The sequence below is a fragment of the Palaemon carinicauda genome, chromosome 12, assembly GCF_036898095.1.
Source record: "Palaemon carinicauda isolate YSFRI2023 chromosome 12, ASM3689809v2, whole genome shotgun sequence".
NCBI classification, from domain to species: domain Eukaryota; kingdom Metazoa; phylum Arthropoda; class Malacostraca; order Decapoda; family Palaemonidae; genus Palaemon; species Palaemon carinicauda.
This window is the reverse complement of record NC_090736.1, coordinates 71085907-71102546: the sequence shown is the minus strand read 5'-3', so window position 1 is coordinate 71102546 and position 16640 is coordinate 71085907. Positions and strand designations below refer to the sequence as shown.

Below are 16640 nucleotides of genomic sequence, written 5' to 3'. Positions count from 1 at the left end.
TTCCTTGCTTTGGTTCAGGGGGGGTTGGCAAGTATTGCTGGCCTCCCTCCTTGGATCTCCCTTAGGCAAAGATGAGTTTTCTTGGCTGCGGGTGATTTTTCACTATAGCAAGGTTGGTAGGACCCTCTTTTGTCCCTTCCCCCTCTATCTCCGTAATGGCCTAGCCATTACAGTACTGTACGTCTTTCTACATCTGGACCTAGGATAGGTTAGGATGTGGAATTGACTCAGTCTCTTGCCGGCCGGCAGAGTTTGCCGGCCGGCAAGGGTCTTCTGCTTTGAGTGCTGCCCGGACCTCCCTTGGTCCCCCATCCATGTCTGCCTGTAGAGCCAGACGGCATTGGTCAGGAAGCCTGAATTAGATTCTCCCCTTCCTTATATGCACTCTTTCGGATTGCCGGGCTTGGAGGTAGTTTACGCTCTTATCCAGGCATCCATTCTGTTTTCTTCTACTGCTGTACCCGACCCGGCTGCCGGCCTATGAGGCCGGCAGCCGGGCAGTCGTAGTCCTCTGGTTCTTTTGCTGCTGGCCGGTCGCTATGAGCAGTGGCCGGCAGCCGGGTACTACCTTGTGTAGTTGCCGGCCGGCAGTCATTGCCGGCCAACATTGGCTGTTGCCGGCCGGCACATGCATTTGAACCAGCGTTCTGCCGCCTTATAGCTGTTAAGTAGTATACTTTAAAGCTAGTTATGGTGTGTGATGGCCGGCACATTACCTTATATACTGTACCAGTATTCTTCAGTATAACATATACTGTAGGAAGAAAACTATAGTATAAATTTTGTTACAGCACTGTGTGTTCTAACACTTTTGTGTTGTCATGCACAGCCCTTTGGTGTTGCCTTCCAGATAAGAAAGTGAGTTCTTTCTTGTCTATTATCCGGTATTTTAAAATCATACCTGAGGTGTGAACTACACCTGTTTCCTCTGGAAACTTTTCATAGGTTACTCTAGGAGAGATTAACCATACAATTTTATTATCTGGAAGGCTGCAACAATTGGTTGTGAAGGAAACACAAGTTTGTGTCTTTCCTTTCTGATTTGTTATGCTAAACTGTGCATATCCAGTGATACGTAGTTCACTTGATACTCATGGAAATTTCTTCTCTTTACAGGAGGACCATCCGAAATGCAGAAGTGTTTTCTGCAACGTCCGCAGTAAGAACCTCTGCGGACATGAGTTTTGTAGGAGGCACGCAGCATGCGCTGTCTCCAAGGGTGATCTCCAGTATTGGGACCCTCAGGTATGTACCGTGTGCACTAACCTGATTACTGAGGCCTTTGATTCCCCTAGGACGGCGGAATCAAGGGATATAGCAAGGGAGAAGCTTCGTACCTGGGTAAGGGGCTTCCAGAAGAACACCTCTGGACCTTATCTTCCAAGTGAGAAGATGAGGGCTTACCTTTTCCCTAGGGCATCAGCTGATGCAGTGATTCCACAGCCTCAAGAGGAGATCCCCCAAGTTCAGATCCAGGTGGATGCTGAAGTCGCGGTTGCCTTGCAAGACATCCAGTTGGACGACAGGATGTCTGACGTGTCCGAGCGTCTGGAGGAAGACCTCCTGGCAGGAGCCCAGGATGAAGTTCAAGCCCCAGACATTGTAGAGGAAGAGGTCGACGAGGTGTCGGCTACTCCGGTTCAGATCCCTGAGCCTATTCCCTCAACATCGTCCGCTCTCCCAGTAGAGCTGGGACAGGCCCTCTCCTCCATTGTTGGAATGATCCAACAAATGCAGATGGAGAATCAGGAGAAGGCGGCTGCAATGGAACTGCAGATGCAGAGGCTTGAAGCATCACATGGGCCCGAGAAAAGGCTCAATGTGAAAGACCTTCCCTTGTGCTCAGATGCTAACCCGTGGAGGTATGCTGAGCATATGCCGATGACGACTGGAAAGATCGTCATCTCGGATAAGTTGGGTTCAGTTCCCCTAGAGGAGGTGGAATTCTGGCCCAGCAAGGGGTCATATCCGGACTGTTATGTCCGGTTGAGGAAGGAACCAGCTTCGAAGGAGGAGACAGAGCCGAAGGAGGTCATAGTGATGGACCATGCTAAGGCTCAAGCTTTGCTTTCATCCTCGATGAAAGAGAGGGGCTTCACGAACTCAAAGGTAGCTGCATTGAGTAAGAAGCTCCCTTCCTTTGTGTCCTCTCCTGCTAGAGCCTTTCCCTTTTTACAGAAAGGGTTTGCGGCTGTACTAAAAGCAGTCGAGGCCGGCATGCCTTGCCCCTCCCTGGAGGAGTGTAAACCCTTGTCGCTGGCCCTGCCTATGGACCACAAAGACTGGAAGGACGTCCATCTTACCTTCTCAGTTAGGAAGATGGAGGCTGATATTGCCGGACGTCAGTTCGGCGAGGACCTCCCTAAGCTGTCTGACTTTCTTTTGCGGAGAGAGCTCGAGACAAAAGAAAGACTGGCTGCCTCAATGTCTCTTCAGATTACTCTTGAGACGATGGCAAGTGACCCCAAGGTCCATGAAATGTTCATGGTAGTGGCCAAGACTCATCTGGCCACAGTGACGAAGGATCTTTATAGCTTCGTCAGGGCGAGGAGAGCTTGTAGGGAGTTCGTGTTCACCTCGGCTACGGTGAGGCACGAGCCAAGGAAACTAATCTCCTCCAACATTTGGGGCAAAGACCTTTTCCCAACTGAATTGGTAAAAGAAGTTGTTGATAAGGCCGCCACGGAGAATAGAAACCTTCTCCAGAAGTGGGGCCTGGCTATCAAAAGAAAGTCTTCCCCGGATGAGGGTCCTCAACCAAAGAGGAAGACTATGAGGACTAGGCTACAGTCTCGGACAGCCAAGCCACTTAGACAGCAACAGCAACTGCAATTGCCATTGCCTTCAGTGCCCCAGATGGTGGCACAAACCCCGACCACATTCTAGTGGGTACCCCAGGCCGTGTCGACACAGTCCACGGCATTCACCCCAACGTTCGAAGGGCAGTCAACTTCCTTTCGAGCAAAGCCTAGAGGAGCAGCCAGAGGCTCGTCTAGGCGCCCCTCAAGGGGAAGGGGATTCAGGGGTGGTCGCCGTCAGGGAGGCAAGACCTCACGACAGCAGTCCAAGTGAGATGATGCCGGTAGGAGGGAGACTTCAGAATTTTCGGGATCGGTGGACTTTCGATCCCTGGGCCCACAGCCTACTCAAGAACGGACTGGGCTGGAGCTGGTACAGCACTCCACCCCCGTGCCCTCGGTTTTTCCAACACTCCACCCCCGTTCTGGAGGAGTACATCCAAGAACTGTTGGAGAAAAAAGTGATCCGAAGGGTGAAGTCCATCAAATTCCAAGGGAGGCTGTTTTGTGTTCCCAAGAAAGACTCGGAAACACTCAGAGTCATTCTGGATTTGTCGCCACTCAACAAGTTCATAGTGAATTGCAAGTTCAAGATGCTAACACTGCAACACATAAGGACCTTACTGCCCAAGAGGGCATCTTCCGTCTCCATAGACTTGTCAGACGCCTATTGGCACGTCCCAATCAACCGTCGACTCTCCCCCTACCTAGGGTTCAAGCTACAACGAAGACTATATGCCTTCAGAGCCATGCCATTCGGGCTAAATATAGCCCCAAGGATCTACACGAAGCTTGCGAGCGTAGCTCTCAAACAATTACGCCTAAAGGGAATTCAGGTAGTAGCCTACCTGGACGACTGGCTGGTGTGGGCAGCATCCGAGACAGAATGCTTGCAAGCTTCCAGTAAAGTGATCCAGTTCCTAGAGTATCTAGGCTTCAAGATCAACAGAAAAAAGTCTCGACTTTCTCCATCTCAAAAGTTCCAGTGGCTGGGAATCCAATGGGACCTAATGTCACACCGTTTCTCCATCCCGGCGAAGAAAAGGAAGGAGATTGCGGGTTCTGTCAAGAGACTTCTAGATTCCGAAAGGATATCAAGACGCGAACAGGAGAGGGTACTGGGTTCTCTCCAGTTTGCTTCGGTGACAGACCCGGTGCTAAGAGCACAGCTAAAGGATGCAACCGGAGTTTGGAGAAGTTATGCATCAAACGCGCGAAGAGATCTGAGAAGACCAGTTCCACTTCGGCTATGTACTCTTCTCAGGCCTTGGTCCTAAGCCAGACATCTAAAGAAGTCGGTTCTTCTTCAGCCACCTCCCCCGTCGGTGACGATTCACTCAGACGCCTCGAAGGAGGGATGGGGAGGTCACTCTCATTGGAAAAAAGTCCAGGGGACTTGGTCCAAGCTATTCAAGACCTTTCACATAAAACTTTCTAGAAGCTATGGCAGTGCTCCTTACCTTAAAGAAAGTCTCCCCGCGTCACTCGATCCACATAAGGTTGGTGATGGACAGCGAGGTAGTTGTGAGATGCTTGAATCGACAAGGATCGAGGTCACCACCTCTCAACCAGGTGATGTTGGCCATCTTCCGATTGGCGGAAAAGAAGAAGTGGTACCTGTCGGCAGTTCACCTTCAAGGAGTCCGCAATGTGACACCGGACGCTCTATCCAGGTTCACACCGATAGAGTCGGAATGGTCCTTAGACGCAGGATCATTCTCCTTCATTCTGAATCAAGTCCCAGAACTGCAGATAGACCTCTTTGCGACGAAGACAACAAGAAGTTGCCCCTGTACGTGTCCCCGTACGAGGACTCCTTAGCGGAAGCAGTGGACGCGATGTCCCTCGACTGGAACGGATGGTCCAGGATTTATCTGTTCCCTCCTCACAACCTTCTGTTGAGGGTCCTCAACAAACTGAGATCCTTCAAGGGGGGTAGCGGCAATAGTGGCCCACAAGTGGCCGAACAGCGTGTGGTTCCCCCTGGCATTGGAACTACGGTTGAAGTTTCTACCGCTACCAGATCCAGTTCTGACCCAGCGAGTCCAGAAGTCGACTGTCTGCACTTCATTACAGACAACCCGGACCCTGCAGCTCATGATTTTCTCTACCTAGCGGTGAGAAAGCGTTTCGGGATTTCGAAAGCCAGCATAAACTTCCTAGAGGAATATAAGTGCAAATCTACTAGAAGGCAATATGAGTCATCTTGGAGAAAATGGGTGGCCTTTGTCAAGGCGAAGAATCCGCAGGAGATCTCGACAGACTTCTGCTTATCTTTCTTCATCCACCTCCATGGTCAAGGGTTGGCAGCTAACACGATTTCGGCGAGTAAGTCTGCTTTGACAAGACCCATTCTATATGCCTTCCAGGTCGACCTCGCTAACGAGATCTTTAATAAAGTTCCGAAAGCCTGCGCTAGGCTCAGACCTTCAGCACCTCCAAAGCCCATTTCATGGTCTTTAGACAAAGTTCTTCATTTCGCTTCTCTGTTGAGCAATGAGGAGTGTGCGTTAAAGGATTTGACCCAAAAAGTTATTTTCCTATTTGCACTCGCGTTCGGGGCCAGGGTTAGTGAGACTGTAGCCCTCTCGAGAGAGGGAGGTCATGTTCAGTTCCTGGATGGGGGAGAACTGAACCTGTTTCCGGATCCTACGTTTCTCGCCAAGAATGAGTTACCCACCAACAGGTGGGGTCCCTGGAGAATCTGCCCTCTGAAAGAAGATGCATCTCTATGTCCAGTAGAATACCTAAAGGTCTATCTTCGTAGAACTTCAGACTTCAAGGGTGGTCAACTATTCAGGGGAGAAACTCTAGGCTCAAATTTATCTCTGAATCAACTTAGAGCGAGAATCACATATTTTATTCGCAGAGCGGATCCTGACAGTACACCCGCAGGTCACGATCTGAGGAAAGTTGCCTCATCCTTAAACTTCTTTAATTGTATGGATTTTGAACATCTCCGTTCATACACTGGCTGGAAGTCTTCCAGAGTGTTCTTTCGCCACTATGCAAAGCAAGTAGAGGAACTAAAGAGATCTGTGGTAGCAGTGGGTCGCGTCGTTAACCCTACTGTTTAACTCTGCGAGGAACAGGGGTTTTAATTGGGACGATTAATTCCAGGGTGAGTGTGTAGTTACATACTGTACTACAAACTAAGTGAGGGCACTGAGTTGCCCTCGTAGACTGTTCCATTTCCAAAGGTGAACATAGCATAAGTGCAGACATGTGTGCCGAGCGTTTCTAACGCTAATGTGATTGATTTGAAATACAGACTTTTATGACTTTGATACCTCGGTATCTTAAAAGTGGCAATAATGTTTTTTCTTTCAGATAAACAAGTTCTGTTTACTATCATACTTATGCTTAAAGTTTTGGGTTATCCTCTTCATATATATATATATATATATATATATATATATATATATATATATATATATATATATATATATATATATATATAATTGTTGTTAACTTGTCTATTTATTGTCTGTCAATAAAAACTTGTTCTTGAGAACCTTGCGTCTTCTTCACCTGTGTCAATTTATTGGTATAATTGAGCATTCATTCTATGTACTTTATCTGGGATAATTTTAATAGATTGTTCCCTTATGCAAGCTATGTTGCATTGGTTTATGCTTTCCCTTAACGGGAGGACTCCATCCCATAAGGAGACGGTGGCGGATTTACAAGTTTCCTCCTATGCGGATATAAACCTTTGTCCAATACAAGTATTGTGCGGAGAACTGGTCGATATTTCATATTGACGCAGTGATTCTTTACAAACTATGCTTTACTTAATATAGGGTGAGACCACTATATTGGCTTGCCTGGTATTCATACATAGGTATATGTACTCTTCGAGACTTTTCCAGAGTCTAGTAGGACTCTTCCCTGTAGGGGGCAGGAAGCTCTAACATGGTTTATGGTTAGTTGAAAAGATGTATAACAGTAACATCTTAGGTCTCTAGGTCTAGTCGACCGGGAAAAACTACCTCCGGGGAGTACGGCACGTTCTGAGAATCCACAGATACAGTAATGCTCTGGTATACTTCCATCAGGACGACATGGCTTGAGCCCAAAAAACGGATTTGGAGCGAAGCGAAAAATCTATTTTTGGGTGAGATGTCCATGTCGTCCTGATGGACCCGCCCTTCCCTTTCTATGAAAGGGCTGTAGGACCCCTCCCTTCATACAGTATCTGTAGCACCTCGTGTATCGCTACAAGGAATACAGATGGCGCCAGGATTGGCGCCAGGCACGCTTACAAACGGGAGAAGAGGGATCCTTGGGAGCGGCTCCCCCTTTTTCTTTCTCGTTTTCGTTTTCTTGCCAATTGACCCCTTCGATGTGTTATCTCTGTTTGGGGTGCAGATTGCCATGTGGCGTGTCAAGAATACATCCTCTGATATGTCGCGATATCCCTTTAATTAGGGATATTCGCTCCAGGAGTTAGAATTCTGGGTACCTTGAGGTAAATTCTCTGGGAATATCGCCGTAGTTGTAATATACCCTAGGAAGCTACCCTATAGGAACTTCCATCAGGACGACATGGCCATCTCACCCAAAAATAAATTTTTTGCTTCGCTCAAAATCCGTTATATATATATATATATATATATATATATATATATATATATATATATATATATATATATATATATATATATATATATATGTGTGTGTATATATATATATATATATATATATATATATATATATATATATATATATATATATATATATATATATATATATATCAAACAAGCCATATATTTTGATACATTGAAGTCTAGATTCTCTTAACGACCTCGGGATGAGAGCCACAAGTGATATCACACAATGACTATATATATATATATATTATATATATATATATATATATATATATATATATATATATATATATATATATATATATATATATATATATATATATATATATATATATATATATCAAACAAGCCATATATTTTGATACATTGAAGTCTAGATTCTCTTAACGACCTCGGGATCAGAGCCACAAGTGAAATCACACAATGACTATATATATATATATATATATATATATATATATATATATATATATATATATATATATATATATATATATATATATATATATATATATATATATATATATTTATATATATACATATATATATATATATATATATATATATATATATATATATATGTATATATATATATATATATATATATATATATATATATATATATATATATATATATATATATATATATATCAAACAAGCTATATATTTTGATACATTAAAGTCCAGATTCTCTTAACGACCTCGGGATCAGAGCCACAGGTGAAATCACACAATGACTATATATATATATATATATATATATATATATATATATATATATATATATATATATATATATATATATATATATATATATATATATGTATATATATATATATATATATATATATATATATATACATATATATATATATATATATATATATATATATATATATATATATATATATAAATATATATATGTATATATATATATATATATATATATATATATATATATATATATATATATATATATATATATATATATATATACGTATATATATATATATATATATATATATATATATATATATATATATATATATATATATTTATATATATATATATATATATATATATATATATGATAAATTTTGCCCATTTAGACGCATTTTTTCAAATTAAAACAAGCCATATATTTTGATACATTAATGTCTGGAGTCTCTTACCGACATAGGGATCAGAGCCCCTGACGGAACAACTCAAAGACAATACAATCTGTCCGGCTGGGAATCGAACTTTGGCCCAGGAAACTTGTAACAACAGTGACATACCACTTAGCTACAAAGAAAGATAAAAGTCAATGACATTTCTTCTATATTAATACTAGTCGAATTCAGGATTTTTTTTTTTTTTTGTACTTAAAATTTTAATCAACCCAGCTTCATCATCGTAGCTAATTGATAGGTTTGTAATTGGAATTCGATAAATGATAAATTTTGCACATTTAGACGTGTTTTTCTATTCAAATATGCCATATATTTTGATACATTGATATCTGCATTACCTACCTAAGGATCGGAGACCCAGGGCGGAACCACTCAAAGATAATAGCTTCTGACCGGCCGGGAATCGATCCCTGTTCCAGGAAACTTGTAATTAACTTGTATTAATTCACTTTTATCTTTCTTCTTGGCTAAGTGGTATGTCACTGTTGTTACAAGTTTCCTGGACCAGGGTTCGATTTCAGGCCGGTCAGAAGCTACTGTCTCTGAGTGCTTTCATTTAGGGCTATAACCGCAATATTGGTAGGAGAATCCACCATTAATATATTGAAATGTATGGCTTATTTAAATATATATATATATATATATATATATATATATATATATATATATATATATATATATATATATATATATATATATATATATATGTATATATATATATATATATATATATATATATATATATATATATATATATATATATATATAATTGCATATAAATGAATACGTATACCTACAGTACATACTTAAATATATTTGTATATAGATAGATAGAAATAGATGCATAGATATCAACTTCTTCCTTTGATATTGCAGAGAATAAAAATGTTTACCTTTCAGCAGCACTCCTTTTAGAATTGGAAGAGAGAGAGAGAGAGAGAGAGAGAGAGAGAGAGAGAGAGAGAGAGAGAGAGAGAGAGAGAGAGAGAGAGAGAGAGAGATTTCCATTAATGTATAAAGTACTTCCTCCATATATTGCTACATTCCTACGTCACAATACTCGAAAATTATTTTTTCATTCTCAGCGACATCCCAACATCACAGTATGGAATCGTCGGAATAGTTTCCCCCTTTCTCCTTATTATATTCCAATTTCCTTTCTTCCTTCTCCTCATTATAGAGTAATTCCCTATCATTCTAATCACCACCGTGTTCTTTTTCCTCGCCAGCGCCGACTCCCAGTATACGTCAGCCACCATTAACACGAACGTCATCGTGACTTCGGCGGGAGAAGTGACATGGCTCTCGCACGGCATCTACAGATCCTCCTGTGACATGAACGTGGAGCATTTCCCTTTGATATCCAGTCGTGCAAGATGAAATGGGCTTCGTGGACCTATGACGGATACCAGGTAAACAAGTTTCCCTTTTGGCTGTTCATTATGTCAGTTTTGTAGTGCAGTGATAACAGCCGTATGAGATTTGTAGTAGAGCAGATAACTGCAACATGAGTTTTGTAGTACAGTGATTACAGTAATATCAGTATTGTGTGTATAACAGATAACAGCTGCTTTTAAGAGGAATCGTTCAATTGATAAGAACAAAAATAGTCCTCGAAGTGATAGCAATCAAATCTCTCCAATTGGCCAGTTGAAAATTCAAGATGGAGGCCATTTTTTTTCAAGATGGTTGGTCCTTTTCTGTTTATGAATACTAAGGAAGTAGAGATACTTCTGAATTTAATAGTTTTAGCCCTATAGCAAGACGTTTGGATTGGAGATGCCATTAAGGCAAGTCAGTGGTTAAATTTTTATTTTTCAAAACACTGTAATTATTTCAAACTTACATGATTAGGTACTTACGATTGCAGGAAATTTCTTTTGTCATTCACACTCGTCCGTATATTTGAATGTGTAAGTTTATTCAAAATAGATTATTCAAATATCATTGAATGCCAAAATATTCTAGAATTTTTTTACCATTGTATGAACGTTTTTATTAAATAACAAATTATATATATATATATATATATATATATATATATATATATATATATATATATATATATATATATATATATATACGGCATACGTATATATGTTGTATATATGTACTCGTATATTCATATGTATATAGTGTAAATTGTATATATATATATATATATATATATATATATATATATATATATATATATATATATATATATATATATATATATATGTATATATATATATATATATATATATATATATATATATATATAAATATATATATATATATATATATATATATGAAACCATACGCCTTTCTCCCCATTTTCTCCCTTGAAGGAGATGAGTTTACTAGTCACATGTCCTATTACTAACCCCAGAAGACGCTGGTATCAATTTAGAGACAAGTGTATTAGTGGGTAATAGTTCCTGAGACATCCACTGACCTAGCAAACGTTCATATTTTGATATCTGACAGAGTGTATGCAATACCCTGTGTTCTAACGATATGCCTTATAATAAATTTATGCAGAACATTCTGGATGTATCAAATCTTTGCGTTTCTCTCTCTCTGTCTTTCTCTCTGTCAACTACGCATGTTTATAACGGGGTAAAATGCGCAAGGAAGGTCATAAAAACATTTGAAATATTCAGGTTACCAAAGGCAGAAACCTCCATTTGAAATAATATTGCTCAAGTTATAGATCCCTTTGATAACTGACCTATCCAGATGGATGTTAGACATTCTATTAAAATATATCCTCCACATTCACTGAATAATCCAACATATCCTCTGCATATTGCTCAGCTCTCCTGTCCTTCTGACAACACTGGATAAACAGCATCCTTCACTCGAGCCTTCTGTATGATTTATTATGACAGCTCATTTACATATGATCCTCAGTAACTAACGTCTTGAGCATTTCTACGGAAGATGTGTAATTACATATGGCGAGATGATGTGCCTATCTGGAGCAGTATTAGTTGCACGAACAAAACCATAGCCTTACTTTTCTATCCAGTTCACTAACATTCAGAATATGTCCTTTAATCCAATAGATCTCTCTCTCTCTCTCTCTCTCTCTCTCTCTCTCTCTCTCTCTCTCTCTCTCTCTCTCTCTCTTGGCACTTCCGAAATCTGTCGCTAAAACTTTACTCGCATTTTTTACTCAGATGGAGGATCTCCGTTTTCTGTAACATAACTCACTTGTCACAGCCATTGTATATTTTTCCTCTCTTCTCTGTTACTTTCTGCTTTTAATATTTACAAAATTTTATGGGCTGAATCTTTCCCCTATTGGTTTATTTCTGGTCAAAGTATTTACAATTTTCCAACCGTTATTTGAAAAGAATACTTAGAATGGGTTGAAGTAAGGTATGTAAATATGTTACTTGTACGTAAAATGGAGTCTGCCAGAAGAAAGGGCTGCTGTTGTAGTGTTACTTAAATTACAGAAAAGGGAAAGGGTAGTTGTGTTGGGCAATTTAAATGGAAATGTAGACACCAGCCACCCGTTTATCTCCTTTTTCCTCATACATCTGACAACACTAAGGTAACTGAACAATTCTTTTTCACTCTAGGGGTAGAAGAGACTCTTTAGCTATGTAGGCAGCTCTTCCCGAAGGACATTACAAAATCAAGCCATTGTTCTCTCTCTCTCTCTCTCTCTCTCTCTCTCTCTCTCTCTCTCTCTCTCTCTCTCTCTCTCTCTCTCTCTCTCTCTCTCTCTTTATATATAAATATATATATATATATATATATATATATATATATATATATATACATATAAATATATATATATATATATATATATATATATATATATATATATATATATATATATGTATATATATATATATATATATATATATATATATATATATATATATATATATAATTGTGTGTGTATATATATATATATATATATATATATATATATATATATATATATATATATATATATATAGATATAGATATAGATATATATATATATATATATATATATATATATATATATATATATATATATATGTGTGTGTGTGTGTGTGTGGGTGTCTATGTGTGTGTAAGTATGCTATATATCCATATCTATATACATATACAGTAACATATATACACGAGTAGTCCACTTCTGCCATGAAAATTATTGTAGAGACAAATTTTTTATTTATTTCCTTTTGTTGCTTTTGTTTCACTATTTCAAATCAAGTTTGTCCTTACCTTACAGTTATAACACAATAGGGAAATATCTAATTCGTATCTTATTCTATCAAGAATGACGTGCAAAGGATCGTGGGAGAGAAGTATTTCTTAATTATCCGTTATACCTAGGTAGATAGATATTCAGATTCTACTGGTAGCAATCAATATATGGGGTACGTAATGAAGAAACCCTCTTTAACTCCGGGACTAGAATATCACCACGCTATCACAATTCTACGAATTGATTTCAGTTTATATGCACATATATGTACTTCATTTTCCCCGCCCTTATTCCTACATTAAGGGGTCGGTTGCCTGGTGCACCATCTCTGGTGACTTCCTCCAAACCTTTTCTCTCCATATTATCCTTCACCTTATCTCCCATTCCAATTATCTAGCTCCCTCACGATCGCCCCTAACAGGTTCCTCCCAAGCCCTCTCCACTCCCTCCCTACCATCCATCCTCAACACGTGCCCACACCATCTCAGTCGTGACAGTATTATCACCTCTGTAATTCTTACTACGCCTGCCATTCTTATTATTTCATCATATAGTGGCAACCATATTTTCTTGAATGGATGATTTTCTTTAATCCATATTTTAGAAATCAAGATATTCATCGAAAAAAATGTACTGTAAGCTATATAAGATTATCAGTTGAGTCAGGCTTAGTCTACGTAATTTCCATAGCATATGAACTAAAAGTGGACGATTGAGCTGAACATCCTCAACCTCACACCAGTTGTTCACCACATAAATTCAATGAGAGTTCTAAGTAAGTCAGTTGATTTCTGTGGTTTTAGTGGGTAAAGCATTGATCTAGTGTTTCAATGGCTGGGGTTTAAAACGCCAAAAGAGGAAGTGTTTTTATTTTGTAGTCTACGATGTTAGCTGGTAAGATACAGGCACAAAACTTAATAGTGTAAACTCAACTCATGCCATTGAGAAATTTGAACCCACTAAGTGACTCGCCAATGATTATAAAAGTACATTAGATACCTCCAATGGAGAACTAAAACCTGGATACATAATGAAAGATTATTAAGTACTATCTATATATCTACCACGGCACTTCCCCCAATTTTGCGGGGTAGCCATCATCATATATAAAAAACAAAGGGATTTTTTTTTCTCTTCGTTCCTCCCGACCTGACGAGGGATTCAGCCGAGTTTAGTTGATACTGCTAGGGTGCCACACCCGACCTTTTCCCCCGTTATCCACCACAATGAAGCTTCATATGGTTGATCACCTACTGCTGCTACCTCAGTGGTCACCATGGCGACCGGAGGAAGCAGCAAAGCCTAATGGAACTACGTTACAATAGCTTGTCATTCATTCCTATTTCTACCACGCTCTTTTACCTCTCTCACATCTATCCTCTTATCGTCTAAAGCTTTCTTCACTCCATCCATCCACCCAAACATTGGCCTTCCTCTTGCACTACTCCTATCAACTCTTGTATCCATCACCTTCTTCACCAGACAGCCATTTTCCATAATCTCTACATGGTCAAACCTCCTCAACACATTCATATCTACTCTAGTTGCTAAATCATTTCTTACACCGGTTCTAATCCTCACTACATTGTTCCTAACCCTATCTAATCGAGATTCACCAGCCATACTCCCCAGAATCTTCATCTCAAATACATTCAATTTATGTCTCCGTCACTTTCATCCCCTACAACTCCGATCCATACATCACAGTTGGTACTATAACTTTCTCATACAGAACTTTCTTTACATTCATTCCCAATCCTCTATTCTTTATCACTCCCTTCACTGCCCACAACACTTTACATCCTTCATTCACTCTCTGACGTACACCTGCTTCCATTCCACCATTTGCAGTAACAACAGACCCCAAGTACTTAAACTGATCTACTTCCTCAAGTAACTCTCCATTCAACATGACATTGAACCATGCACCACTCTCCTTTCTCGTGCATCTCATTACCTTATTCTTACCCACATTAATTCTCAACTTCCTTACCTCACACACCCTTCCAAGCTCAGTCACCAATCGACCCAGCTTCTGCTCTGAGTCTGTAACAAATAGAGTATCTTACACAAACAACAACTGATTCGCCTCCCACTCATGACCACTCTCATAATTACGAAATAGTCAAAATTTATTCAAGTAAGTTTATCGAAATATTCATTGACATTATTTATTTCTAATAACAGACGATAAAACAAAAACTCCAATTCAATGAAAAACGATAAAAGAAAAATGAACGAAGTTAATGAAAGAATTGGGAAGAATTCTTGTGAGAGGAAATGAGAAAAACGGAAGAAACTCTTTGTAAGATAAAGGAACAAGTGCGAAAACAGAATAGAAAAAGAAATTGCGTCAAGAAAATGAATTTGAATATTGGAAACGACGAAGGAGCGACTTACTAATAGAGAAGAACAGAGGAGGGCTGCCTTCAAAGAAAGTAAAAACTAAAATTTAATCAAAATCAATGGAAGTTATAAGGAGAAATACAATGAAAATAAACAAAGGTGAAAATGGGAAAGCATTATCTTTTGAATTGAGAAAATGAAAGAGAATGTGTTATCCTCGTGGGATTCTCGTAATGTGTTTATACTTGAAGAAATAATGAGCTCGGGGGAAAATCAGGTCTTAGGCCTAATCCTGATCATATTTCCCCTCATATCCAAGAATATGCAGAGGGAATAAAGGGTGCCCGGATTAATAAGCAAGAATCTTTCTATTAATTTGTTAAAGATAATAACAACAATAACCAGAATAATATTAATTCAAATTTCCTCCCAGAAATAGAATGATTACGGGCCAGGGAATCTAATTCCTTCATATCATAATACCACCGAATCTCTCTCTCTCTCTCTCTCTCTCTCTCTCTCTCTCTCTCTCTCTCTCTCTCTCTCTCTCTCTCTCTCTCTCTCTCTCTCTCTCTCTATTTCTTGTCTATTCATGTATGCATGACTTACATTCAAGTTATCTGGTGGCATCTTGTTCCGTTCAGATCAGCTGAAATAACATTATTTTTTCACCTATTAAAAACTACCTTTTATTATCCAAAAATTGCCACTCATTTATGCAATAGTTCTAGTTGAATGACATTGGCACATAGCCCCTAAGGTTTGAATGACCTCCCTTGTCCCAGCGCTTGGCCATATTACCTAAAGTCTAAGTAACGAATGAATAAGCTAATGATGTCGTCTTAACTGATCACCACAGGCAAGTAGTCTCCTCAAAAACATATTTGCAAAGGAATTGAAATTTTGAGGTGTAAAACCTGCATAACAATAAATATTTCTTGGATTTTTCAAAGATAAAGACAAGAGGTGGGCAACGTTTATTTTGAAAATTCGCTAGTCCAAGGATAGAGTGACAGAAGAAGGAAAGTTTTCATTTTATACGGTACGGTGAGGGAAAAGAGTGAAGAGGATTAGGACACGACTATATCGGAAAGATAGGAAAAGGCTGTAGATAGAGCCTTGAGGGATTAACAGGAAGAAGAGATATATTCCAAACATGTGATATCCAAAAAAAAAGTTGGAATACCCCTGCAAAGGATGAAGGGGAATAATAGAATGTTGAAGATATGACAGTAAATGGAAGCAAAGGAAATCAAGCTGTAAATATTATAAGGATGATAAAAAAAATGGTACTGGTTGATTCATGGTGTGTTTGAGTGTAAACGTTGAGGAAGATATATTTATGAGAAAAGGTGTAAATCATAGAGTGAATGAAGGAAGTCAGGTTGGATGAACATTGAAAATTGAATAAAAAATGCGTGGTGAAGCACAAGTTGATATACTGTGTTGGAAGGAATGACGAGTCAGCTCTTTTATGGCAGTAGATGATGGATTTTGAAAATAGTAAAAAATTTTG

General features: G+C 39.0%; 1 pseudogene; it reads right to left on the bottom strand.

The window, feature by feature from the left end:
* LOC137650887 (neuronal acetylcholine receptor subunit alpha-7-like) overlaps positions 1-16640 on the bottom strand; it is a 310061-nt pseudogene that overhangs the window by 244692 nt on the left and 48729 nt on the right.